We start from the raw sequence: 10162 nt of genomic DNA on the forward strand, positions 1-10162 counted from the left end.
CTAAAAATAAAAACCATGCCAAAAAACACAAGATTATGGGGGGGGGGGGGAAAGTTAACCAACTAGAAAAGGATATAGAGTATTTTATATATATATGTATCTATCTATCTATCTATCTATATCTCTCTCTCTCTCTCTCTATATATATATATCCATATCTATATATATCTATATCTATATATCTATATATATTTTGTTATTTACAAGATATATGCATGGGTAATTTTATAGCATTGACAATTGCCAAGCCTTTTGTTCCAATTTTCCCCCTCCTTCCCCCCACCCCTTCCCCCAGATGGCAGGTTGATCAATACATGTTACAGATGTTAAAGCATAAATTAAATACAATATATGTATACATGTCCAAACAGTTGTTTTGCTGCACAAAAAGAATCGGACTTTGAAACAGTGTACAATTAACCTGTGAAGGAAATAAAAAATCTAGGTGGACAAAAATAGAGGGATTGGGAATTCTGTGTAGTGAGTGGTTCATAGTCATCTCCCAGAGTTCTTTCGCTGGGTGTAGCTGGTTCAGTTCATTACTGCTCTATTGGAACTAATTTGGTTCATCTCATTGTTGAAGAGGGCCACTTCCATCAGAATTGATCATCATATAGTATTGTTGTTGAAGTATATAATGATCTCCTGGTCCTGCTCATTTCACTCATCATCAGTTCATGTCAGTCTCTCCAGGCCTTTCTGAAATTATCCTATTGGTCATTTCTTACAGAACAAAATATCCCATGATATTAATACACCATAATTTATTCAGCCATTCTCTCTAAGATGACAGGAACAAATAATGACAAATGTTGGAGGGGATGTGGGGAAACTGGGACACTAATACATTGCTGGTGGAGTTGTGAAAGAATCCAGCCATTCTGGAGAGCAATCTGGAATTATGCCCAAAAAGTTATCAAACTGTGCATACCCTTTGACCCAGCAGCGCTACTACTGGGATTATATCCCAAAGAAATACTAAAGAGCGGAAAGAGACATATATGTGCCAAAATGTTTGTGGCAGCTCTTTTTGTTGTAGCTAGAAACTGGAAGATGAATGGATGTCCATCAGTTGGAGAATGGTTGGGTAAATTGTGGTATATGAAAGTTATGGAATATTATTGCTCGGTAAGAAATGACCAGCAGGAGGAATACAGAGAGGGTTGGAGAGACTTGAATCAACTGATGCTGAGTGAAATGAGCAGAACCAGAAGATCACTGTACACTTCAACAACAATACTGTATGAGGATGTATTCTGATGGAAGTGGAAATCTTCAACATAAAGAAGATCCAACTCACTTCCAGTTGATCAATGATGGACAGAGGTAGATACACCCAGAGAAGAAACACTGGGAGGGGAATGTAAATTGTTAGCACTAATATCTGTCTGCCCAGGTTGCATGTACCTTCGGATTCTAATGTTTATTGTGCAACAAGAAAATGATATTCACACACATGTATTGTACTTAGACTATATTGTAACACATGTAAAATGTATGGTATTGCCTGTCGTCGGGGGGAGGGAATAGAGGGAGGGGGGGTAATTTGGAAAAATGAATACAAGGGATAATATTATAAAATATATATATATATTATTCAGCCATTCTCCAACTGATGGGCATCCACTCAGTTTCCAGTTTCTGGCCACTACAAAGAGGGCTGCCACAAACATTCTTGCACATACAGGTCCCTTTCCCTTCTTTAAGATCTCTTTGGATATAAGCCCAGTAGTAACACTGCTGGATCAAAGGCATACAGACTCTTAAAGATGCAAACAACTCCTTGAAAAATAGAATTGGGCAAAGGGAAGCCAGTGAAGCTATAAGAGATAAAGAAATAACAGAACAGAATATAAAGAATGAAAAAAATAGAACAGAATGTGTAACATTTTATAAGAAAAGCATCTTAAAGGTCTGACAAACAGATCAAGAAAAGAAAATGTACAAATAATTGGACTACCTGAAAGCTGTGATAAAAAAAAAAAAAAGAACCTTGACACAAAAATTGAACAGGACTTCTCCAAGTCCTGGAATCATATATGTCGGCAATCAAAAGAACTAGGCTGTGGCTAAAAATATCATATCCAGCAAAATTATCCATAAGATGAAAAAAGTTGACATTCAACAAACTTGCAGATTTTCAGGACTTTATTTCAACTAAACCCAAACTCAACAGAAAATTTAACATATAAGAGCCAACAGCCAAAATTAATTTCAAGGAACTTAACATGACCAAATTTTTTATGTTTTTCACATGGAAATGTATACCATATGTTTAAGATTGACATCAACAATTGGGCAGCTTAAAAGAAAGATTTATATAAATGAAGTACAAAGGAAGAATAGACACATTCACAGAAGAGGGGAGGGCTTATAGTTCTGAAAACCTACTCATTTTAGGAATGGATTAAATAGGCAATACTACATATATACCATGAAGCTTATAGCACTCTCCAAAATGTAGAAAGAAATAAGAAGGGAGAAATGGTCAAAGGATCCTCCTCCAAAGAGTGGGATAGGAAGATAAGAGAGGGATCTGTGTGTGTGTGTGTGGGGGGGGGGTAAAGTAATAGCAAGGCAAGTAAAGGAGCAGAATTAAAGTAGAAGAGTTAGCAGGGGTAGGAAAGAAGAGATATGCACAACAGGATCAGGAGTCAAATTTATTAGAAAAAAAAGTACAACTAGTAATCATTGATCTTAGACAAAGTCAAACTTAGAGATTCAATCAAGAGAGAAATCTACATTATGTAGAATATGTGTCATCCACATTAATATTGTTTCACATGTTGACATATGGGAAAATGCATATGTATATGTGTGTTTGAGGCTATGTAAATATGTATGCTTGTTGGTCTATGTATGTGTATATATAATATGTGTATATGTGTGTATATGGATGAGTGTGAATTTACATATATAGGGGAGCAGTATGTGTGTGTGTATATATCTATTAAATGTATCTGTGCTTAACTATATATAGTCTGCTTGGGGAAAGTGGGGGGGGGATGAAAGAGAAGGAGGAAGAATAAAGTAAAGTAAAAAAGTGCAAACAAAAGAACAATTTTTTTAATTAAAAAAAAAAAGAAATTTCAGATCCCATAGGAATAGAAAAAAATTAGGAATTGTTTTTTTAAAGCAATACCGCTTTGACAGTTGCTGCACATCTTCCTTCTCCAATCAATATAAAGCTAAAACTATGTCTCATAAAATGCCTGGTAATTAATTGTCAACAGAGAAGGAATTATCTCTTTGCTCTGGTCTAAATAGTTATGGTAAGTGATTAGTAACTTAGAAAATCTAAAGAAATTGATTTGAACTTGGAGATAATTTAAGGAAGTAAAAAGCAATAATGAGAAGTTGGGAGTGTTACCATGAAGTTTTTTAATACAAGCCAGCTAAAAATGATGAAATCTTGTGCAAATGAAGTTGTCAAAACTGATATTTGAAAATATTGTAATTATAGTAAGTTAGAAAATCTAATCAGTCCTTGTATAAACAAGGGGAATAATAAATATTTATAATCTCTCCCAGGATTGTTGGGGAAAGCACATAGTTGTGAGGTGCTTAACAAAATATTTGGCTTGTGTAAAGGATGAGCACTGTAGCTTTCAGACACAATATAATAAAACAATATACTATCCCATTTCCTGGCAATTTTTTCTAATGGGCAGGGAATGTTAACATAAGAAATTACAAACTAAGTATATTAAAGTATTACTAAAAACAAGTTTAAGCAACTTTTTAGACATAGAAAAAGCCTGGCACATGGTAGGAACTACATAAACTAATGTGATTAGCATGAAAATGCCAAGGGTATAAAGATAAATGACTTTCTATGAATTGATAAGTTTGAAAGGTATTTAAATTATTATTATTATGTTTTAAATACAAGGCTAAGAGAAACTGTTAAAACAAAATTCTTCCTCTTTTTGATCTGAATACTTTTATAAATATATCCATTCCATAACTATTTAAAACATATTTTAGAATATATTTATTATATCTTTATATTTTAAAAAACTAGAAAATAAATGAAAATAAATGACATTGTTGGGAGAAAGAAATATGATAAAATACTCTTAGGAGATTATATTTATGAAATTTCTTGGGATGGCCAGTTGACAGGGCTCCTTTTGGCTTTATCTGCTGAGGGAGGATAATAGTTGTAAATAGATGAAACTTGTGAAATTCTGCTACTCTTCCATTTGAGAAAATAGGGCATCTCCTGCTGGAACTCTGTCTTCCCAGAAATCAGCTGGAGTCAGGATCACTAAACGTTTTTATTCTTGATCTTTTACGGTCAAGGTCAGGGGCTTAGGCCTAGCAACCTCACACACCCCTTCCTCCCTCAAACACCCGGATCGACTGACTCAGCATCTCATCTTAATTCCCCTTCCTCCTCCTCCTCCTCCCACACACATCACTCCCCCCTCTTTGTCCCACCAATCAAGTCAGCACAGAACAGCTGGAGAGGGCCAACCTTCAAACAAGTTAATAGGGAACTGTCCAATTGGCAATTAGTCTCACATGCTTCATTATCCAAGTGCATTGCTCAATTCTAGCCCTTTACACTCTCCCACCCAAAATGAATAGTAAATTATAGTAAATAGTAAAGTGAATGGATGTGGAGATCATCTGAAAACTCATGTAACTGTACCTTTTAATGCCATTATTTTGAACCCACTCTTTACTGTGTACACACTTGTGGTAAAGAAGTGGAAACAGCAATACAAGGCAAACAGGTCTTTTGGGTCTGAGTGACAGAGGAAGGTAAACCAGTCCTTCCCAGAACTTCTATCACCAGTATGTTTTTTAGTTTATAAGGACGGGGGTCATTGTGACACAAAAGGAATCATAGATTTAATTAAACAAAAGTGAGTTACTCCAGAAACCACCCCAAAGACACTTGTGTGTCAGCCACTTATTCAACTTGTGCAGCTTTTAATCAGCTCACCTTCAAATCATACTCATGGTGGCCAATCTGCTAATTTGTGAGGTTCTTTGAGCATTTACAGAAAAAAAGATTATTATTGTGCACAAGTTAGTACTTGATCAAGGAAGAACTATTCCCTAGTTTTAAAGCCACAGCTCTAGCTTTCACCAGAGAATTTCAATCAGATGGGATTCATTCTCCTACATGGACTCTGCTGGGGTAATTTCACCTTAGTCTCATCCCCTTGTATTCTAGAAATGACCTGATGTTCTCCTTTAAGTTTTATCTGCAAAGGGGAAGTAAACATTCTCTTGACCTAGCTCCATCTTAGTAAATAAGAAATTTTTCCACCTGTCTAATTCTGAACCTGGCTGTGACATCCTGATATACAATTTCTATGACCTACCTGAAATCAAATGGAACTAATGCTACTATGAAGAAGAAGAGGGAGGAAAAAGAGCAGGAGGAGGAGGAAGAGGAGAAACCATCATACACTCAGTATGCAGAAGCAGTGGGGCAGGGACACTGCTGGCTGTGGGTGCTTACAGGAAGGTATTGTTCTTTGTTTTGTTCCAGGCCATAGGGGAGAACTAAAGGAAAACCTGAAGTTAGAGGCGTCATCTACCACACTACAGGACTAGAAGTCAATATAAAAATAAGTTGCTATAATTTTTTTTAATATTCAAGCAAAGGAGAAAACTCAACCATAGATAGTTACTATGGGAATAGGGAGATGCTTCAGAGGAGGATACTGAAGCAAAAAAACCTATCCTAACCCAAAGAGTAATGTCAAATGGTCACCCACCCCAAAATAATTCATAGAAGTAAAAAAAAAAGAATTAAAAAACCAAATAGAAGAGATTGAGGGAAAAAATTTTAAATAAGAAAAATTCAAGAAAAATAAATGATAAAAAGTCAACCAACTGAAAAAGGCAATCCAGAATCTTTTTCCTAACTTTTATTTTTTCTTTTTAAAAAAGTTTTTATTAAAACTTTTAATTTTCAAAACATATGCATAGATCATTCTCAAAATTCACCCTAGCAAAACCTTGTGTTTCAATTTTTTCTTCCTCCTTTCCCCCCACTTTCTTCCCCAGATGGCAAGTAATCCAGTATATGTTAAACATGTGCAGTTCTTCTATACATATTTCCACAATTATCATGCTGAACAAGAAAAAATCAGATCAAAAAGGAAAAAAAGGAAAAACAAAACAAAAGGCAAGGAAATGCTATGTAGCGATCCACATGCAATTCCCACAGTGCTTGGTCTAGGTAGATGGCTTTCTTCATCCAAGACCATTGGAACTGGCCTGAATCATCTCATTGTTGAGAAGAGCCACATCCTTTAGAGTTGATCATCACATAATCTTGTTGCTGTGTACAATGCTCTCTTGGTTCTACTCACTACACTTAATATCAGTTCTTCTAAGTCTCTCAGGCCTTTTTGAAATTGTTTCTTATAAAACAAAAAATATTCCATAACATCCATATATCATAATTTATTCAGCCATTCTCTAACTTATGGGCATCCACTCAGTTTCCAGTTTCTTGACAGTACAAAAATGGTTGCCACAAACATTTTTGCTCATGTGGATCTCTTTCCCTCTTTTATGATCTGCTTGGGATACAGGCTCAGTATAGACACTGCTAGATCAAAGAGTATGCACAGTTTGATAGTCCTTTGGGAGTAGTTCCAAATTGCTCTCCAGAATAGTTGAATCAGTTCACAACTCCAACAACAATGTCCCAATTTTCCCACATCTCCTCCAACATTCCTAGTTATCTTTTCTTGTCATATTAGACAATCTGGGAGGTGTACAGTGATACCTCAGAGTTGGGAGATTCAGAATCTTAAGGGAGAAAACAACTCCTTGAAAATTAAAATTCATCAAAGGGAAAGCCAACAAAGTTATGAGACCAAGAAATAATGAAACAAAATATAAAGAGAAAAAAAACCCCAAAAAACAGAAAGTGAAGTATCTCATAAGAAAAATAATTCCTCTTGAAAACAGATCAAGAAGAGAAAATATAAGAATAATAAATAATAAATATAAGAATATAAGACTAAATATAAGTCTACCTAAAAGCTATAATCAAAAAGAGTATATTGATTCCATAATACATGAAATAATTAAAGAAAATTGTGCTGAAGTGTTAGAATAAAGGGGAAAGTAGATTTTTTTTAAAAAACCTGAAAGAGACACTAAGAAGAAAACCTACAAGAATATTATAGCCAAATTCCAAAACTTTCACTCCAAAACTTTTCATTAAGAAAAGAATAATTCAAATAATATGCAGCCACAATTAGAATTACAGAAGACCCAGCAGCAAGTATGCTAAAAGGCCACTGGTCTCAGAACATTATAAAACAAAAGACTTGGGGTTGTGGCTGAAAATATTCAACAAAATCAAGTGGTCCTGAGTGAAACAAAGTGGATAGTCAAAGAAATGCCAGATTTTCAGGATTGCCATATAAGATCCAAGAGAAATATAAACATCAAAGACTAATTATAAGGGACTCAATAAGGACAAACCGGTTCCTTTTCATACATGGAAATGTAAACCTTATGTCTAAGATTGTCATTAATAATTGGGTAGTTTAAAAGAAAGATTGAGGTAGAATTGAGTATGACGTGATTCTAAAAATCAAAATTGTATAAGACAAGATAAAAATTGTATAAGACATTAAGGAAGTCTTTCCCCTCTTTAGCGCCTCAGTTTTCCCACCTGAGAAACCAAAGGGGTTGGACTAAATGATCTTAAGCTCCTTCCTAGCTCAAAATCCCCATGACCTACTACTATGATTAATGGAGATTCAGAATAATTTCCCATTTTCCAGGACCCCAAAGGACATGTAGAGCTATATTTTGAGTGAGGAATTCTTATTGATAGCAATCCCAAGGTGGGCCCAAAAGAAAGTTTGCTCTAATTCCTCACCTAAAATAGTTTGGAAAACTTTAGGAACAGATAAGTTGTCATAAGCATCACAATTTGGCTCCTCACTCTTTAAATCTCATTCTTGTCCAATGTAATAATATATTAAGGAAGTATTATTTTCAAGAGTCAGTTCAAATCTCACCTCCTGCCAGAGATCATATATGTGTGTGTATATGTATATGTAGATATAGCATAGGCATATGTACCTAATTATTTTCATATTGTCTCTTCCTTTGGCATACAAAATCCTTGAGGGCAAAGATGAGATATTTGGGGTTTTTTATGCCCCCAGGATTTAATCCAGTGCTTGGCCCAGAATCATCACGTATAATGCTCATTGACCAATTGATTGATACTTTATATAAAACACAAATATTTCCAAAGCAATTTAGAGACCTTATGTTGTCTGGTCACTCCCAAGCAATGAGGTAGCTACTATGTGCATTATTAATCCCATTTTCTTAGAAGAAATAAAAGGGTTGTTCTTAAAAAAAATAAAAAATAAAAAAATAAAAAATAAAAAAAAAGAAATAACAATAGTGAGTAAAGAGGATTCTGATTTCCTGGGCTGGCCCAGGGAGTGAATGAATGGGTGGTATGGAGGCTCAGAGAGGTTGTCACTGCCCACCTGCACTGCAAGAAGCAGCAGAGAGGTTGGAACCCACTTCTTCCTGTCCCTAAGTCCAAAGAAATCTCCTCTAAGCTTTAATTCTCTTTGCTGCCACCTGGATGATTTTTTTCCAATCCTTCATGACCACACCTTATTCATCTCCACTTATATAGCCTCATTGATGCTTTTTCTCCCTGCCTAAAATGCTTTCCTCCTATCCAAACTCAACCAAGCTTGAGTCCTCCCTCTTCTGTGAAATCTGCCCTGAGACTACCCTTTTGCCTCAAACCAACCTGATCCCTCCCTCCCCTACACTTATCAAAGGTGGTCTCACCTTGTCTTTACATATATGTGAGAGACAGTATAGCAGAGAGAGAGCAGGGGCTGAGTATCTAGGGCCTACAATTTGAATCCTGCCTTAGACACTGCATGACCCCTGGGTAAGTCAACCCATGTCTCAGAGACTCAATAGCCTCATCTATAAAATGGGGGCTTTGATCATTGTAGTATTTACTTCTCAAGTCTGTTGTAAAGCCAATGCTTTTTTAGTGAAGAGATATGTCCAGCTTACTTCTATGACCATCCATCTCTCAATCATTAAATATTTATTAAACACCTACTATGTGGCAGGTACATCTTGAGAGGGATAGATTTGGAGCAAATATCTTTTTGATTCTGGTCACTGAGGAGGAATTTCTGTATGAGCCTCCACTCTCTGCCTGTCACTTTTATGACACTGATCCTGGACCCAGCTGATCAAACTGGTAATGAAAGGGATATAAATGCAGTGGTCCTTGGAGAAGTTGGCACAAGAAACTCAACCATGGTCATTTGCCCCCTGATTTCAAGTATGGAATGGAAACTGGGGGCAGCCATGGAACATACTGATAATTGAGAGCACCCCTCCCTTTCTGTGTGTGTAAATGTTGTGTAGAGCCCCTGGAAGGCTCTAATAGACTTGGATCTGAATCTCTAGATCCAGACTCACTGTCATTTGAAGTTGGAATCTAGAAGTCTATTATTAAGGCTCTGACCTGAGTTGACTGTTCCAACTAGGCCATCATGAGCCATCTGTGAGACTGGAACTTTCCTTGATCTTTGGGATTTGGAAGACGCCAAAGATGCCAGAAGTGACAACCACACCCCCAATTCACCCTTTCAATGCAACACCTGAAACCAGGGCCCTCCTTGTGTATCAGGGCAACATTGCCTCAGTAACAAGTAAAAAGTCAGCCTTTCAGTCGTTGGCACAAGAAATCTGAGAAAGTGTCCCTTTCATCCTGGGAATGGAGCTTAAATTTAAAAGAAAGGAAAACAATCAAAAAAAGAAATAAGCAAAAACAAAAACAAAAAAGAAGTTGTTATGGTGATAGGAAGACCAAGACACAAATTCAGAAGATTACAATGTCAAAACACCTATGGACAAAATTCCACATAAAAATGGGAAATGGTCTCAAGCCCAGAGAGAATTCATGGAAGAGCTCAAAAAGAAGCTGAATAATCATATGAGAGAGTTTGAAGAAAAATTGGGAAAAGAAATAAGTGATGCAAGAAGCCTATGGGGAAAAAAAGACTCAACAGCTTAGAAAATTGCTTAAAAAGTAGAATGGGACAAATGGAAAAGAAGATGCAAAAATTTACTACAGAAAGAAAGCAACTTCTTAAAGAGTACAACTGGCCAA

The sequence above is a fragment of the Sminthopsis crassicaudata genome, chromosome 1 (assembly GCF_048593235.1).
Source record: "Sminthopsis crassicaudata isolate SCR6 chromosome 1, ASM4859323v1, whole genome shotgun sequence".
NCBI classification, from domain to species: domain Eukaryota; kingdom Metazoa; phylum Chordata; class Mammalia; order Dasyuromorphia; family Dasyuridae; genus Sminthopsis; species Sminthopsis crassicaudata.